The following is a 19,435-nucleotide window of genomic DNA, read 5'->3' on the forward strand; positions in this document are numbered from 1 at the left end:
CACACTGGGCCCCCCTCCTGAGGCTCTTATGAGCCCCAGTGACCGCCACCTCTCCGGGGCTAAACGTTGAAGCGGGGGGCCACGCAGACTCCCCGGAACCCTGGTACCACTACCTCCACAGGGCCAGTTGAATTATTTAAAGAGTTAGAAGGGCCACACAGCTCCCCAACTGGGCCATATTCAGCCCCGGAAACCACCGCCTCCCCGGACCAGCCTGTGCCCCCCCTCCTGCAGCCATTAATGGCCCTTGGGGCTGCCACCCCCCAGGACTGGCTCCTGCTATTTACTGAAGTGCCCACCCTCGGGAGATAGCTGTTTGCTTTGACTTGGCAGGAGCTGTGCTCCCACCAAGCAAGAGCAAACATTAACTGTGCTTGCAGCAAGTGAGAGCTGTCAAAACTGAGGTGGGATGAGACAGGGCACCCAGGCACTAGAAGCTGGGCCCTGGGGGGTGAGGGCCGAATTCCCCAAAGAAACACATACTTCTGTAAGGTACACTTCTTGCGCATGGCCAAGACAAAGCAAGTGTGTTTTCCCTGCTGTTCCACCTTGAAAAGTGAAATGAAATTCTTGATGGAGGTGCTTACATCATTGCTCCTTCAAGCACAATATCTTATATAGTGGTCCTACGAGCGTGCAAAGTGATCTAGAAACCCTGCTTCATATACATTAATGGTATGCAATATCTTCCAGCTCTTTTCCCAGGGTGATGGACAGCTAACTAAAAGGTCCCTCAAGGGCATTTCCCACCACTTTTGGAGACACGTTCTTGATGCTCAGGAATATATTCACATCTCTACTAAACACAGAAGTACTTAATTTGTGGTGTGAGGCTGGGTGGTTAAGGAGGGTAGCTGCAGGGCCTGGCCTCAGGCCAGGCCCTGCGGCCATCCCCTCCATGCACGGCTGAAGGCTGTGCATGGTGCGGGGTTTGGTGCTTATAGGGGTTGGCTGCAGGGCTGGCTGCATTCCAGGCCCTGTGGCCAACCCCTTGCGATGCACAGCCAAAGGCTGTGCTTGGTGCAGGGTTTGGGGTTTGGTACACATGCCAGGCCCTGCTTCCAACCCCAGCTGTGCACAACCAAAGGCCACACGTGGCGGTGGTTGGATTAACGTAAAGTAATTAAAATTACTTAATGTTAAAAAAAACATAGAAATTAACTGATAAAAACAAAGGTTACAGTGACGTTCTAGTTAGGAAATAGTATTAAAAAACGAACATCGAAATTCACTGAAAAAATAAAGGTTACATGGACGTTATAGTTAGGCTCAGATTTCACTCCTACAAAACCAAAGAAACTCAGCAATTATAGTTACCTAAACTAACTATAATTAGCATCCACTGATCATGACCTAACATATTACATCACTCATGACATGGTCTGTTACATCACTGATGATATAACTAATGACATCTCAAATGACACCACTGATGACTTCATCCACATAACCACTCACAAACCTACTCAAACCCTCATGTGAAAACACTACACAAGGAAACTCTCACACCAATTAAGAAAAATAGAGTCAAATGTAATAATTTATTTGACACCAACACAGTAAAAATCTAATCTGTAGAACCAGAGATATGCAACTTCAAGGATGTAGGGTAAGTATAGCGCCTAAAAACAGAGAGCATCCCTCGCAGTTATTTGTTCACGTGAGACCGGGTGAAAGTCACCAGTTAAGGCCGAGCACGATTGAGCACTGGCTGGATACAGGGACCAGGTTAGTCCAGCTGTAAAAGTTACCTTCTAAATTACAGAGCAAAGAGGTCAGTTCACGGTGGAGTATGCAGCCAGAAGTGATGAAGTGTGAGCGTGTGTACATGTTAATCCTGCTCTGCGACTGAATAAGATCTGCCATTTGGGTGTTTATGAGGCAAGCTTGAACTGCCACCGCTGAACCCACCAAAGCCTGCCTGAAGTTCCCTTGTCACTACTATTTGTCAACCAGGCCAGCAACATGGATCAGACTTTGGAGTTAGGTTCAGCTGCGGAAGCAGGTGACCAGACTTCCGGTGTGGAAGAGCCCCAGCACTGTCCACCACATTAAAAGTTACCTGACCCTCCGGTGTGGCATGTTCTCTGAGAACTTTTTGTTATTCGTGAATGGCAGTGGTTTAAAGCAAAATTATAGGAAACTCATTAGAATGTGGTCAGTTTCCTGGCAGATCTCACAACTATTCTTAGGCTAGGGCTGAATCGAAGGTTTACATGCCATATAATTTATCATCTGCAGATTTTAACAAAAAAAGTTTCTAGCTCAAATGAATCATCAGTTTTAAGAAAATAAGCACCTGTTGCTGAAAAGTGAAAGTCCCTTCGTAAAAGTTGACTGGTCACCTTTCTGTTGCTTATTGCTCTATTTTGGTACCAATAAGGCGAAAATTTCTCCCAGACGGTGTTAGTATGTGTAAACATTACGACATTATAAAATAATTCTTTCATTAAAAAAACTGCCGCATAATTTGCCTTTTCTTGTCACTTAATTTAGCCAGTTCTACCTAATAATCTAGTCCTCACCTGCCGCATAATTCCAGTGGACATACATATAAGGTGGATATTATCCACGTTACGTGACAAACCTTCACTATGAAGCACACAGTGAATTATTTTACCACGTTTGTTTGTCTTCTGTTCATTTGGTAGAGCTCGAGCACCTGTTCTTGCATATTCAGACCTCGAGCGGTGCTGACTCACATGCTCGGAGATGGCTTTGGGAATGAAGACATAAGGACAATAAATAGGGCCTTCTCTCGCTTTGACCGTCAGAGCACCTCTGGGAGTTCAAGTGTGTGCGGCCTCTTGCGTCACCAGGTGTTCTACAGGCTGCGCGGGGTCTACAGGGTGTCGCTGGAGGTAAGTGTGTGATCGGCGGAGCAAGGGAGTGTCTCGTGATTTCTTTACCAATTCGAGTTTTATCTTAAAATTTAAAAACAAGTGACATTCGTTATTAATTTGGCTCTGCCATACCTTCCATCTATCTGCACCTCAGTAGGAGGCGCGTGCTCAATTCTGAGATCAAGAAACCTCTATATTCTCTGCATTTTATTTGCTCTTTATCTTGTTACCTAAAACCCACCATGGGTCCCACTAAATTCAGCAGTCAGTCTCGTGTGCTTTTATATCGCTTGTACTCAAAGTGAAGCTACTTATGTGTTACATGTTTTATAGCGCCCACGTTTAACTGAACTGCCTTCAGTGAGGTATGGTCCAGTGAAATCGCGTTGAAGTATAAACTGGGTAAACATACCTTCTAAAACTACAAAATTGAATCTCAAAATTGTTGCTTGGTTCGTACTATTTAAAATTGATGTGACGAATTTGATTGAAAAAAAAGTCGCCGAATCCTACAAAACAGAGCACTTCAAGCAGGTGGCTTACGATGTGCCTAAAATTCCACGCCCCTCGATAATAACCCCGTTTACCTGCGAAACGCTGGACTACCAGGAAGTGTGCGTGTTGTGAGGAACCTGTACCTTCTCTCAAGCATAATAAAATAGCACAAGATGTTTAGAAGATGAATGCAGTTTATCTGATGGTAAACATCAGCAGGTCCCTGTAAGAACTATCTATCCTGAGTGCACGTTGCAGATTCTAGTCGGCCTCCTTCTCACCATGAGCAGACTGTGCACAGAAGAGCGGCACGCGGCCAGAGCCCGAGGAAGCTAAGTCCCAGATTTGTAGTGGCTTGGCGCCGTTCCAATGCCACATCAGCATTATTTATTTGAGCTAATGTGGCTTTGGAAGGGCAAAAACGCTGCGCCATTTTTACAAAGTGGCGCAATGCTTGTATTGCGCCACTTTCTAACCCCTTGCACCTCATTATGCCTGCGCCAGACATGATATATATGCAAGGGGGGCATTCCGGCACTTGGGAGAGCCATAAGATGGCGCAAACTAATCTATGAGATTCCTTTGAGACATTTTTATCAGCATTTTTTAACGCCTGCTAAGTGCAGGCATTTAAAAGAGGCTCACATTGTGTTCAATGGGCCTCTAGGTGCTTTGCATGATTAGCGTCATCATTTTTTACGCTAGTCCTGCAAAGCGCCGGACTAGAGTAAAAAAGTATGACGGTAGTCCACCTGACTACCGCCATGGTGTGCTGTCTTTTAAATACGGCACACTCATGGTGACGTTAGGGGAGTGCTCTTTTCATAAATCTGGGCCTAAGGCTGGTGTTTTATGTGAGAAATTTGCGTCATTTAGTTTACTGTGTCCACAAAATGCCCACAAAAATAAACAAAAATTCACAGTATTACTTGAAATGCCAGCTTCAGCATTTTGCATGATTGTTTGACATGAAATCTGCCCTCATGTAGACAGGGTTGGACTGGGAACCTAAAGAAGCCCTGGGAAATGTTGTCAGACCTGCACCCATAGGGTGCACAGAAAGCGATCCTGGCCTCCTCACTGGGGTTTATGGGGGTTTTCCCCCGCAAGAAAAATTGGGAGAAAATGGCAAATACGATGCATTCTACAACACGTTTTACATTAAATATTCAAGTGTATTCGTTTTTAAAACATAGTAAACAAAGAGGTTACACTGCACCAGGAGACAGCAAGCTTTATTGGAGTTCTTCAGTGATTCCCTCACTGTCACCCTCTGTGTCTCTTATCTCTCCATAGCCCCTCTCTCACTTGTATTTTATGTGTTTTATAGCGCCTCGCTTACCAATGCAGTGTTGGAGCACTTTACATTGCACACATCATATCATTATACATGTGTAAATTAGTGTATAAAAAATGGTGACAAAGGGGACTGGGAGGGGTTGGATTCACCTGTCTTCCATACTGTTAGGCATTTTTAAGAGTGCTTGGGTTGGGGCAGCATAAACTCAGGATTCAGAAAATAACACAGTACTTAGGGTTGACTTTACTCATAACGCACAATATTCTAACCTGTATCATGCAGTTTGCCTGCAGTTCTTTGATGGCAGTTCATAGCTCAATGTGTTAGATTATGACTATAATTGATGAACCACACAGTAACAAAAGGAGCTCTGTGACAAAAGCAGTATCCCAGTGAGCTATGCACATTAAGTATTGTTCTGTGATCTGCATAGTACATGTTCTTTGCAGCAGGCATATTCACGCTCTGTGCTACCTAAAATGAGTCAAAACTGTAGTACATGAATCATCAGAGTTATCTTGGCACTTTTTTGTTGTCTGAAAACTGTTAGATATACTAGGAACTCTGCAGGACTTTTAAAACTGCTGCAGTGCTGTAAAACCGGCCTCAGTAACAAAAGCAGTCCCCACCCTTCCAGCCTCCCAGAAAAAAACTCCTGATACCCAGCCTTGAACCTGGCCCTTAGTTACTTTCCATTCCTACTCATCTGCCCTGAGATACCCTCTACCACAGGTTACAATTGGTGCCCGTATTTTAGGTGCAGTCCTTGTCCCGACTGAGCTGTGTCTCACCGGAATTCTGGAATCGCTTATCAGGCTGCAGGACAGTCCATCGTCTGACACATTTCTTTGCAGAGGTAAATAAGGATTGTTTTTTTGTATTTATTTCTGTTTCAAACCAACATTTTATCCATTTCAAAATACCAAATTAAAACATCATGGCACATTTTGCCAGTAGTTGACATTGATCTCTGAATTATGGCGAATAGTAACAGAAAATAGACAATACCTTTGTTATATGATACCTGGGCAGGATATAGTAAATTATTTTGTAAACAGACAAAAAATATTTGAGATAAATAGTCATGGTAATATTATCAATCTGGAAACCAAGCAGCTGCTCAATAGTAATATTCATATTACTTTATGATTGTACCATCATTCATCGGCTACTTTGAAAAATAGTTTATTTTATACAGAAAAATAAAGAGAGATCAACAAAAGTAGAAAAAAGGGAGATAGGAAAATGTAGCATGTCTACAATGTATTAAACATGGTTGCAGCGATGTCCAATTAAAAAAGCTTCTTAGGTTTATTGGGATTGTCAACAAATAAAATGGTGTTATAGTGGTTTATTTATCCAGAGGTAACTGTCCAGAGCATCCTATAACTTTCTAGTTGAAGGCAAACAATGTGACTTCCTAAAATAAATATTGTCTGCACTTCTAATAAAACAGATCCAAACCCACCAGTATAAAATGAGACATTAGTAGAACTCTTCCATTCAGAGAGGATCAGTTTGGTGCCTACTGCACTAAATTAGTTAGTTGAATATTTTCATTAGCGAGATTATCAAATTATTGGGAGGCATATGTACATGGTATTGCTCTGGATGTATTAATTGTGAAATGTATTTTGAAAATCTTCTGGATTGTTTCCTGTATTTGGTGCCACAGCAGCCGGTATATACTTACAGTCGAAAAGCATATGTGTGATGTCTCCTAGATCCGGACTAGCTCCAGCACAGATTTAAGTCTGAGATCTCCAATCTGTGGATTTTCATGGGGTTAGAGGAAACATTGTGTATAATCCACAATCTCATTTGTGAAAAAGCTGAAGTAATTTTCCCTGTAAAAGGGAAATCCCAGATCTTTGGCCAAGCTAGTGGCAAGAATTATTCTCCACATTGTGATTTAATAACTGTGGTCTGTGAATTAATATTCTTCTTTGCCACTTGTGTATTATGAGCCAAGAGAAGGTTATATATTTTTAGAAAAGACATCTTCAACGAGAAGCTTGTGAGCTACTGGTGAAAATGTGTGTATTCCTGTAACTCATTACATGATGTTTGGAGAAAAATTATTGAAATTCAATATATTTAAAGCTGATATCTTAGTGATAAATAATAAGGCATTGGGACAATGTATTTGGGAATGTTATTACCTTAATGTCAGGGGCATTGCAACTATGGCTGTCATGTATTAACCATGTAGCCGGATACCAAATTGCTGAAGCCGTTAGCATTACTTCTGTTAAACCTGCCTTTCTTTTTTTGCAAAACTTTGTCCTCATGATGACTCTGGTCAAGCTTACCTCTGGGCTAAAACGTTGACCTGTACTTATTTACAATGGACTGCCGAATTGATTGATTCATTGTTTGATTTTTGTAATCAAATTCAATTTGTTGCCAGATGTAATCATTGGTTGTCTTTTTCTGAATTAATAGCAACCTATTACTCTGTATAACTTATATCAGTCCTTTTGTGTTGCTCTTCAACTGTGTTTGATTAAATTCGTTCCTTGAACAACAATGAACAATTTTTAATATTTATTCAGTTTTTTGGTGGTCATTGGAGTCATATTAGGGACTTATTAGTTATTTCGTTTGGGTGTATATATGTTTCTATGGGGTGAGTTTGGGTGTTAGGCTTACTGCAATACTGTACATCATTCAGCTATATAGCATCAGTCCTTGTGGTAGATGTTATTCCAAGTAAGCCACAGTCATTTGAATAAATATTCTTATTTAAGGGCTTTTCAGTTTAGGTAGAGCTAAGGAACCTTTACTAGATCTTTAATTCTTTAAAGCTGAATGGTCCTTTATGTTTTGGCAATCATATGATTAATCATACAGCTCTTAATTATGCCTTTTAGGCTCTAACTCTGTGTGCAGTTGACAGTTTTTAACTTGTGACCAGTTATGTTCCACACAAGTTTTTTTGGTTCCGCAGAAAACATTTCTAACCGGGCAAAAATTCTATGCAGTAGATACTAAGGGGCATATTGACAACACCCCTGCTGCACAATAATGCTGCAGGAGCATCAATTTTCGGACACTCCTGCAAAGCAGTGTGCCCACACATACTTCCAAGGCCACGTGAAGCCAACATGCGTGGTTTTTCATGGCATTGTAAATAAGGCCATCTTTCACGCATAACTGTGTGAAAGGGGCATTCCATGGGTGTTGCTGTGGGTGTTCTCACGCAACACCCATGGCATCTGACGCATTTCCAGATTTGTTAGGTTTCATAAACCTGGGAATGCGTCAGATTCCTACACCACCCCAGGGGTGGCATTAAAGTGGCACAACAAGGAGAAATACCTTTATTTCTCCTCATTTTTTGCTCTTTGTATGTGTGCACAAAACAACCATCCCTGCAATGTAGGGACCCTTGTACCATGGTAAGGGTGCCTGCGTAGGTTATAGGCCGCCAATTGTGCCCCAGCACAGGGGAAAATACAGGAATGCATCATATTGCTGCAAATATGGTGCATAAATGCACTTTCCTAATGGTGCAGTGCAGCAAGCTGGCTTGTGGTGCCAAACTGCATCATTTTCTTGCAAATATGGGCCTAAGTATTGCAAGGCTGGGAACAGAGTTTTGCCAAAGACCAAGTGTGAGAAAACAGGGCTGATTGCAGAGGCCCCCTAACTTTTTGCCCCCATTTTCCACTTTATGCTGGTTTTTTCCTGACTCTGATGGTGCCCTGGGTACTGCTAAGCAGTCCCAGGGCCAGTGCTCTGTGTAAAATGGATTTGCAAATTAGGCTAATTATAATTGGCTAAGTTAACCTACCTATAAGTCCCTAGTATATGGTAGGGCATGTAGGTTTAGGGACCACAGCATAGGTGGTGCACACCTAGGTGCACTGCTGAGGTGCCCAGTGTCATTTTAAAGGCAGGCCTGCCTTGCTGGCTGCTTTTAAATTAAAGTTATATGCAAATTCGACTTTGCTATTAAAAGTAGTTCCAAAGTCTTAAACTACCTTATTTTTACATATAAGTCACCCCTAAAGTGTGCCCTATGTGCCCCTAGGGCTGGTTGCCATGTAACTATAAGCAGGGACTTTATAAAAATAGTTTTATAAGCCCTGGTGAGGTAAAAACAGCCAAATTCGTTTTTCCATCATTGTAGTAAATGGCCTTCATAGGCTGTATTTGGGAATGTTATTACCTTAATGTCAGGGGCATTGCAACTATGGCTATCATGTATTAACCATGTAGCCGGATACCAAATTGCTGAAGCCTTTAGCATTACTTCTGTTAAACCTGCCTTTCTTGTTTTGCAAAACTTTGTCCTCATGATGACTCTGGTGAAGCTTACCTCTGGGCTAAAACGTTGACCTGTACTTATTTACAATGGACTGCCGAATTGATTGATTCATTGTTTGATTTTTGTAATCAAATTCAATTTGTTGCCAGATGTAATCATTGGTTGTCTTTTTCTGAATTAATAGCAACCTATTACTCTGTATAACTTATATCAGTCCTTTTGTGTTGCTCTTCAACTGTGTTTGATTAAATTCGTTCCTTGAACAACAATGAACAATTTTTAATATTTATTCAGTTTTTTGGTGGTCATTGGAGTCATATTAGGGACTTATTAGTTATTTCGTTTGGGTGTATATATGTTTCTATGGGGTGAGTTTGGGTGTTAGGTTTACTGCAATACTGTACATCATTCAGCTATATAGCATCAGTCCTTGTGGTAGATGTTATTCCAAGTAAGCCACAGTCATTTGAATAAATATTCTTATTTAAGGGCTTTTCAGTTTAGGTAGAGCTAAGGAACCTTTACTAGATCTTTAATTCTTTAAAGCTGAATGGTCCTTTATGTTTTGGCAATCATATGATTAATCATACAGCTCTTAATTATGCCTTTTAGGCTCTAACTCTGTGTGCAGTTGACAGTTTTTAACTTGTGACCAGTTATGTTCCACACAAGTTTTTTTTGTTCTGCAGAAAACATTTCTAACCGGGCAAAAATTCTATGCAGTAGATACTAAGGGGCATATTGACAACACCCCTGCTGCACAATAATGCTGCAGGAGCATCAATTTTCGGACACTCCTGCAAAGCAGTGTGCCCACACATACTTCCAAGGCCACGTGAAGCCACCATGCGTGGTTTTTCATGGCATTGTAAATAAGGCCATCTTTCACGCATAACTGTGTGAAAGGGGCATTCCATGGGTGTTGCTGTGGGTGTTCTCACGCAACACCCATGGCATCTGACGCATTTCCAGATTTGTTAGGTTTCATCAACCTGGGAATGCGTCAGATTCCTACACCACCCCAGGGGTGGCATTAAAGTGGCACAACAAGGAGAAATACCTTTATTTCTCCTCATATTTTGCTCTTTGTATGTGTGCACAAAACAACCATCCCTGCAATGTAGGGACCCTTGTACCATGGTAAGGGTGCCTGCGTAGGTTATAGGCCGCCAATTGTGCCCCAGCACAGGGGAAAATACAGGAATGCATCATATTGCTGCAAATATGGTGCATAAATGCACTTTCCTAATGGTGCAGTGCAGCAAGCTGGCTTGTGGTGCCAAACTGCATCATTTTCTTGTAAATATGGGCCTAAGTATTGCAAGGCTGGGAACAGAGTTTTGCCAAAGACCAAGTGTGAGAAAACAGGGCTGATTGCAGAGGCCCCCTAACTTTTTGCCCCCATTTTCCAATTTATGCTGTTTTTTTCCTGACTCTGATGGTGCCCTGGGTACTGCTAAGCAGTCCCAGGGCCAGTGCTCTGTGTAAAATGGATATGCAAATTAGGCTAATTATAATTGGCTAAGTTAACCTACCTATAAGTCCCTAGTATATGGTAGGGCATGTAGGTTTAGGGACCACAGCATAGGTGGTGCACACCTAGGTGCACTGCTGAGGTGCCCAGTGTCATTTTAAAGGCAGGCCTGCCTTGCTGGCTGCTTTTAAATTAAAGTTATATGCAAATTCGACTTTGGAATTAAAAGTAGTTCCAAAGTCTTAAACTACCTTATTTGTACATATAAGTCACCCCTAAAGTGTGCCCTATGTGCCCCTAGGGCTGGGTGCCATGTAACTATAAGCAGGGACTTTATACAAATAGTTTTATAAGCCATGGTGAGGTAAAAACAGCCAAATTCGTTTTTCCATCATTGTAGTAAATGGCCTTCATAGGCTGTATTTGGGAATGTTATTACCTTAATGTCAGGGGCATTGCAACTATGGCTATCATGTATTAACCATGTAGCCGGATACCAAATTGCTGAAGCCTTTAGCATTACTTCTGTTAAACCTGCCTTTCTTGTTTTGCAAAACTTTGTCCTCATGATGACTCTGGTCAAGCTTACCTCTGGGCTAAAACGTTGACCTGTACTTATTTACAATGGACTGCCGAATTGATTGATTCATTGTTTGATTTTTGTAATCAAATTCAATTTGTTGCCAGATGTAATCATTGGTTGTCTTTTTCTGAATTAATAGCAACCTATTACTCTGTATAACTTATATCAGTCCTTTTGTGTTGCTCTTCAACTGTGTTTGATTAAATTAGTTCCTTGAACAACAATGAACAATTTTTAATATTTATTCAGTTTTTTGGTGGTCATTGGAGTCATATTAGGGACTTATTAGTTATTTCGTTTGGGTGTATATATGTTTCTATGGGGTGAGTTTGGGTGTTAGGCTTACTGCAATACTGTACATCATTCAGCTATATAGCATCAGTCCTTGTGGTAGATGTTATTCCAAGTAAGCCACAGTCATTTGAATAAATATTCTTATTTAAGGGCTTTTCAGTTTAGGTAGAGCTAAGGAACCTTTACTAGATCTTTAATTCTTTAAAGCTGAATGGTCCTTTATGTTTTGGCAATCATATGATTAATCATACAGCTCTTAATTATGCCTTTTAGGCTCTAACTCTGTGTGCAGTTGACAGTTTTTAACTTGTGACCAGTTATGTTCCACACAAGTTTTTTTGGTTCTGCAGAAAACATTTCTAACCGGGCAAAAATTCTATGCAGTAGATACTAATGGGCATATTGACAACACCCCTGCTGCACAATAATGCTGTAGGAGCATCAATTTTCGGACACTCCTGCAAAGCAGTGTGCCCACACATACTTCCAAGGCCACGTGAAGCCACCATGCGTGGTTTTTCATGGCATTGTAAATAAGGCCATCTTTCACGCATAACTGTGTGAAAGGGGCATTCCATGGGTGTTGCTGTGGGTGTTCTCACGCAACACCCATGGCATCTGACGCATTTCCAGATTTGTTAGGTTTCATCAACCTGGGAATGCGTCAGATTCCTACACCACCCCAGGGGTGGCATTAAAGTGGCACAACAAGGAGAAATACCTTTATTTCTCCTCATTTTTTGCTCTTTGTATGTGTGCACAAAACAACCATCCCTGCAATGTAGGGACCCTTGTACCATGGTAAGGGTGCCTGCGTAGGTTATAGGCCGCCAATTGTGCCCCAGCACAGGGGAAAATACAGGAATGCATCATATTGCTGCAAATATGGTGCATAAATGCACTTTCCTAATGGTGCAGTGCAGCAAGCTGGCTTGTGGTGCCAAACTGCATCATTTTCTTGCAAATATGGGCCTAAGTATTGCAAGGCTGGGAACAGAGTTTTGCCAAAGACCAAGTGTGAGAAAACAGGGCTGATTGCAGAGGCCCCCTAACTTTTTGCCCCCATTTTCCACTTTATGCTGTTTTTTTCCTGACTCTGATGGTGCCCTGGGTACTGCTAAGCAGTCCCAGGGCCAGTGCTCTGTGTAAAATGGATATGCAAATTAGGCTAATTATAATTGGCTAAGTTAACCTACCTATAAGTCCCTAGTATATGGTAGGGCATGTAGGTTTAGGGACCACAGCATAGGTGGTGCACACCTAGGTGCACTGCTGAGGTGCCCAGTGTCATTTTAAAGGCAGGCCTGCCTTGCTGGCTGCTTTTAAATTAAAGTTATATGCAAATTCGACTTTGGAATTAAAAGTAGTTCCAAAGTCTTAAACTACCTTATTTTTACATATAAGTCACCCCTAAAGTGTGCCCTATGTGCCCCTAGGGCTGGGTGCCATGTAACTATAAGCAGGGACTTTATAAAAATAGTTTTATAAGCCCTGGTGAGGTAAAAACAGCCAAATTCGTTTTTCCCTCATTGTAGTAAATGGCCTTCATAGGCTGTATTTGGGAATGTTATTACCTTAATGTCAGGGGCATTGCAACTATGGCTATCATGTATTAACCATGTAGCCGGATACCAAATTGCTGAAGCCTTTAGCATTACTTCTGTTAAACCTGCCTTTCTTGTTTTGCAAAACTTTGTCCTCATGATGACTCTGGTCAAGCTTACCTCTGGGCTAAAACGTTGACCTGTACTTATTTACAATGGACTGCCGAAATGATTGATTCATTGTTTGATTTTTGTAATCAAATGTAATTTGTTGCCAGATGTAATCATTGGTTGTCTTTTTCTGAATTAATAGCAACCTATTACTCTGTATAACTTATATCAGTCCTTTTGTGTTGCTCTTCAACTGTGTTTGATTAAATTCGTTCCTTGAACAACAATGAACAATTTTTAATATTTATTCAGTTTTTTGGTGGTCATTGGAGTCATATTAGGGACTTATTAGTTATTTCGTTTGGGTGTATATATGTTTCTATGGGGTGAGTTTGGGTGTTAGGTTTACTGCAATACTGTACATCATTCAGCTATATAGCATCAGTCCTTGTGGTAGATGTTATTCCAAGTAAGCCACAGTCATTTGAATAAATATTCTTATTTAAGGGCTTTTCAGTTTAGGTAGAGCTAAGGAACCTTTACTAGATCTTTAATTCTTTAAAGCTGAATGGTCCTTTATGTTTTGGCAATCATATGATTAATCATACAGCTCTTAATTATGCCTTTTAGGCTCTAACTCTGTGTGCAGTTGACAGTTTTTAACTTGTGACCAGTTATGTTCCACACAAGTTTTTTTGGTTCTGCAGAAAACATTTCTAACCGGGCAAAAATTCTATGCAGTAGATACTAAGGGGCATATTGACAACACCCCTGCTGCACAATAATGCTGCAGGAGCATCAATTTTCGGACACTCCTGCAAAGCAGTGTGCCCACACATACTTCCAAGGCCACGTGAAGCCACCATGCGTGGTTTTTCATGGCATTGTAAATAAGGCCATCTTTCACGCATAACTGTGTGAAAGGGGCATTCCATGGGTGTTGCTGTGGGTGTTCTCACGCAACACCCATGGCATCTGACGCATTTCCAGATTTGTTAGGTTTCATCAACCTGGGAATGCGTCAGATTCCTACACCACCCCAGGGGTGGCATTAAAGTGGCACAACAAGGAGAAATACCTTTATTTCTCCTCATTTTTTGCTCTTTGTATGTGTGCACAAAACAACCATCCCTGCAATGTAGGGACCCTTGTACCATGGTAAGGGTGCCTGCGTAGGTTATAGGCCGCCAATTGTGCCCCAGCACAGGGGAAAATACAGGAATGCATCATATTGCTGCAAATATGGTGCATAAATGCACTTTCCTAATGGTGCAGTGCAGCAAGCTGGCTTGTGGTGCCAAACTGCATCATTTTCTTGCAAATATGGGCCTAAGTATTGCAAGGCTGGGAACAGAGTTTTGCCAAAGACCAAGTGTGAGAAAACAGGGCTGATTGCAGAGGCCCCCTAACTTTTTGCCCCCATTTTCCAATTTATGCTGTTTTTTTCCTGACTCTGATGGTGCCCTGGGTACTGCTAAGCAGTCCCAGGGCCAGTGCTCTGTGTAAAATGGATATGCAAATTAGGCTAATTATAATTGGCTAAGTTAACCTACCTATAAGTCCCTAGTATATGGTAGGGCATGTAGGTTTAGGGACCACAGCATAGGTGGTGCACACCTAGGTGCACTGCTGAGGTGCCCAGTGTCATTTTAAAGGCAGGCCTGCCTTGCTGGCTGCTTTTAAATTAAAGTTATATGCAAATTCGACTTTGGAATTAAAAGTAGTTCCAAAGTCTTAAACTACCTTATTTTTACATATAAGTCACCCCTAAAGTGTGCCCTATGTGCCCCTAGGGCTGGGTGCCATGTAACTATAAGCAGGGACTTTATAAAAATAGTTTTATAAGCCCTGGTGAGGTAAAAACAGCCAAATTCGTTTTTCCCTCATTGTAGTAAATGGCCTTCATAGGCTAGAATGGGGAGACTTTATTTTAAATTTTAAAGTCTCCTTAAATGTTGCATACCAAAAATTTGGTATCAAATTAATTGTTGTAATAAATCCCACAACTTCCAGTTGTGGGATTTAATATAACTTGTTCAGGTAAAAAGTTTTAGACTTTACCTAAAAAGTTGCCAATTTCAGCCCTGCATTGTTTTTGCTGCTGTGCTCTGATTGGCCAGCCTGCAGCAGCTTAGCCAAGCTGCCTTGATGAGGTGTGAAGTGGCCTGGCTTCACACAAAGGAATGTGCTTGTGGGAGAGAATCTCCCCTCAGCAGATGGTGAGGCAGGAAGGGGGAGGGCTGCCAAACTGGTCTTCAAAGGCAGAGAAGGACATTTGGAGCAACCAGCAACACCCCCACATCCTGCAACCCCAGACAACTAGGTGCCCCCTTGATTAGATTAGGAGAGGGCAGGAGAGGGATGTGTTTATGATTTTTAGCCACACCAGTGGGTGGGCTCAGCCAGATGTAACCTCCAAAAATCAGATTCAGCCATGTTGGATTTTTAGAGAATGTTGCCTTCTGGGATGGATTTTTGCCACACTTCCCAGGAAGTGGTCATCACAGGGGGACGACCCTGTACCTGATTGGAGAACCAGGACCCCCCTGCTTTTCACCCAGGAGCAAGGATAAAACTGGCAGACCTGCACCCACACCTCAGATCCCCACCAGATTTCAACAAGAAAAGAACTAAAGGAGAAGAAGGACTGCCCTGCTGGACCCCTGGCCTGCACCTGGAACCTGCACTCAGAAGGACTGCACCAGCTGCACACTTGGGCTTCACCACAAGAAGGACTTTGCCTGGCTTCAACTGGTTCAAGGAGGGACTCCCTGTTTGCTACAGGTGAAAAATTGCTATCCAGATTCCCCTGCACCAACTCCTGAAGAAAGTGACCAGCTGACCACTGTCCAGTGGCCAAAAAGGAGTTTGCGCCAGGTGCATTCTGGGAGTGGTAGTCCGCACCCCCCAAGGACCATCTCAGAACTTCTGGACCCTTGGGGTGAGCTGTGGACCCCAAAAGAACCTTAAAAGAACATCTGGGTGAAGCCCCAGAAGTTTGGAGAAGATTTGAGAATTTTTGTAAAAAAGCTCCATAGAGGTACCGACCCGCCGCGGAAATTCTAGCCGGCTTGCCTCAACCGCGACCCGGCCTGATTTGGTGGTTCGTCCCAGTAAAGAAAAATCGCCGAAAAAGAGACTAAGTCCGAAGGTAAAAAGTTGACCGGGACCTCCCAGCCATCGTATCCGAGAAGGGCTCCATGGACGTCGGATCAAGATCCAGGTTTACCCCGGTCGAAGGATTTTCACCTCGAAAAAAACAACTAAGTCCGAAGGTAAAAATCTCCACCGAGGAATCCAGCATCGCGTATCCGGAGAAGGGCTCCAGGAGGTCGGATAGGACTGGCAGGTTCGTCCCGCTGAAGAAAATCTTCAAAATAAAGACTAAGTCAGAAGGTAACTTTTTAACCGAGGCCTCTCGCGACCTGTAGCCGAGCAGGGCTCCATCGCGGTCGGCCTGAAAGTTTGACTTTGCCCCGGTCGAAGTGCAACCAGATGACCCGATTGGCGCTAGAAAAATAATAATTCTTTAAAAATTCAGATCTCCGGTTCCCTTTATCCGATTTTATTCGTTTTGGTGTCATTTTAAAGATAAAAATATAAACTATGTTTATAAATTGGTTTTGGATTTTTAAACTGTTTCCTGTGTTTTATTTAATTACTGTTTTGTGATATTTGAATGCTTTACACACTGTCTCCTAAGTTAAGCCATGACGCTCGTTGCCAAGCTACCAAGGGTTGAGCTGGGGTTAATTTACTGAGACCTAACTGGACCTAAGTGGAGGTTAGTGGCTTGTTGCTAGCTGTAGGTACCTACCTGCCCTTACCAATAACCCATTTTCCAACACCAAGTCCTGCATTAAAGTCCTGCAATCAACCCAGCTGCACATGCTCAAAGAGTGTGCACTGTGGAGGTTTTGATGTCTGTGTGGGGTTGTGTGCAGGGGCTGGCTAAAGGCCAGTACCCTGAGCCAACTGCCTACTATCAGAGGCCGAAGGCTGTGCTCAGCTTGGAGTTGTGTGGCCGCAGGGTTTTGGGCCCAGTGTCTGGGTGAGGGTCAAGCCTTACTGGTAACCCCTATGCTGCGCTCTACCAGAGAATGTGCAAAGTGGTAGTGTTGGCCAATTATCGCCCAGTGGGTTTGGTTTTGCTAAAATTTGTGTGTGATAAAAAGCACTGAAAACAACTAAGGTTAAAAGTGACCTGTAGTTTTAGATGTTAAATTGAGATAAAAGTTGATGTTTACATACAACAAAAATGAATATGTTATAGTTTACTGAGCTAACTATAATTGAGCCCCGGTCATGTGTTGCTTATGACCTCAGATATGACCTCACTAATGCCATGTTAAATAATATAATTGATGACATCCTTGATTACATCTCAAATGACATCATTGATGTCATCACTCATGAGGTCAGTGATAACATTATGGTCATACTGAGTGTACATGTGAGGACTGATGGCATAGAAATAGAGCACACCCTGGAGTGTAATTGTTCATTTCAAAAGTTATTTAATGCACTGTTTAGAAATCACAAATGTTTGGGGTGGAAGAAGTAAGTTCCACCCAAGAACTCCATGTTTAAAAAGGTAAAGGAAGATTGCACCTGATGGGGTTGCACATGTATGTTTTAACTACCTAACTATACTGTCACTTTAAGCTCTGTTTGTTTAAGTGAACAGATGTTAACAGCCTGCTCATAGTCCAAAATGTCATGTGTTTAATTAGAAATTGTATATATCGATGTAAAGACAATGTATTTTAGCTGAACGATCAGCCTTGCCCACAGTGGTCCACATGTTTTTTTACCAGCATCTTATGCAGGATGTTCTCTTGTCAAGACCAGCAGGAACGCTCCACTCATTGACAAGTCATAGGTTTTACAATTAAATTCAAGTAGCCATGTTGGATTTGTGTGTATCGTCGGAGCACTTCAACTAATTTCATGCAAACATATACTTAATGTTAGATGCTATTGTTCACAGTAGATCCTAGTATTCATATTTAAGCAATATAGCAGCATCATCCATCATAAATATGCATAAAATATTCACAAATTCTATTTCCATTTTCTTTTTGAAAATCAAACATTTCACAACTCATTATGGTAGCCATCTTTGGTCATTGTATATATCATAGGAACATCTACATGTCCACGTTGTTTTCTGCCATTACATGATAATTTTTAAAAATCAAATGAAAAGAATGCCCCAGAATGAGGTGGTACAATAAGTCATGAAGATATAATGATCAAACACTAAAAGGCAAAAGAAATAGATGAACAATAAGGGCATTCTTTTTGTTTGCTTTCACATCCACCCACCCACCCCCATTTGTGGTTCGTGCCGGTCCTAATGATTGCTTGCATCTTCATTCAAGTGAAGTGCACTTTCATGATAATCTTAGGATAGAAGTCGACTGCAGATGTGGCTTTTTGATCTCTTACTAAATTTGTGTCCATTAATACAGACTCCTCAGAGTTTAAGAACTTTGGTCTTTGATCATTCATAATCTTTCATCCGTACAGGATAAGCTATCTGCAGCAGGGGGGTAGGTTATGCCACATCAAACCTCAGGAGATGAAAATCATGTATTGGCCTGGTGAGATAGCATACATCAAAAGAAAAGATCTCTTCATTTTAGATGAACCATTAACAAGCAGTAGCCATATGAAACTCACTGATCAGCATTCAGTAAAATTCAGTGTGGGGTGGATCAATTCTCTGTATTAGGCCTACTGTTTAACATATGCCCTGCTGTCAACCTAGCTCTACTTTAATACTTTTTAATTTTATTTGTAATCCATCTTTAAGGTGGGCAGAATGCTCCCTTAGGAAAGCCTGAGTAACTTCATATACAGAGTACATTTCATTTTCTATAAAGTTTACTATTGAAGTATTGCAGTCTCCACACACTGTATGTAGGAGATGATGATAGGAGCGAAGTATCTTTCCTCAACATGCTATCAGATATCAACTGTTTAAGGCAAATATTGCAAAATTAATATTTCATTTTGGTATGCATAATTATAGAATGACAGTACTGCAATAAAATAGAAGCATAACATGTTCAAGAATGGAAGTCAGACATCATAAAGTGTATAAGGTCCATCCCTGATCCTTTGTATAATTCATATTGGAAATGTAAAAAAATATATAAATGTTTTCTTTTTAGCTATTAGCAGGTTGATAAACCCCCCTGTCCAGGTGTTCCCCGCACAGTTATTTACCTCCAGCTGCAAGTTGCTTTCCTAACACTCCTGATCCCTCCATACTCTGACATAAAAAAGAAGGATTAGCAACGCCAAAGATTATCATCTCTAAAATGCTGAGCTATGGAGTTTCCAATGCTTTTCACTGAGATGATGTGAATGCTTGTGTGAAGACACATGCGCACACATGGCTGCCAATATTGTAGTGGTTTGAAAATCCATTTTGAGTTGGTCTCCTTGCATCGTAAGCCATGCACACATTTGCGTAATGACTCGTGTCATGACTAGTGCATCATAATGCA

At 41.7% G+C, this 19,435-nt stretch overlaps 1 protein-coding gene across 1 annotated transcript in view; it reads left to right on the forward strand.

Moving 5' to 3' along the window:
• Nucleotides 1–2,703: 2,703 nt before the first annotated feature.
• Nucleotides 2,704–19,435, forward strand: part of LOC138247431 (putative methyltransferase DDB_G0268948) — a 153,183-nt gene continuing 136,451 nt past the window's right edge. The window contains exon 1 of the mRNA XM_069202062.1: nucleotides 2,704–2,861. The gene's annotated coding sequence lies outside the window, so the exon portion shown is untranslated. The remainder of the gene's footprint in view (nucleotides 2,862–19,435) is intronic.

The sequence above is a fragment of the Pleurodeles waltl genome, chromosome 7 (genome assembly GCF_031143425.1).
Source record: "Pleurodeles waltl isolate 20211129_DDA chromosome 7, aPleWal1.hap1.20221129, whole genome shotgun sequence".
In the NCBI taxonomy this organism is placed as follows: Eukaryota; Metazoa; Chordata; class Amphibia; order Caudata; family Salamandridae; genus Pleurodeles; species Pleurodeles waltl.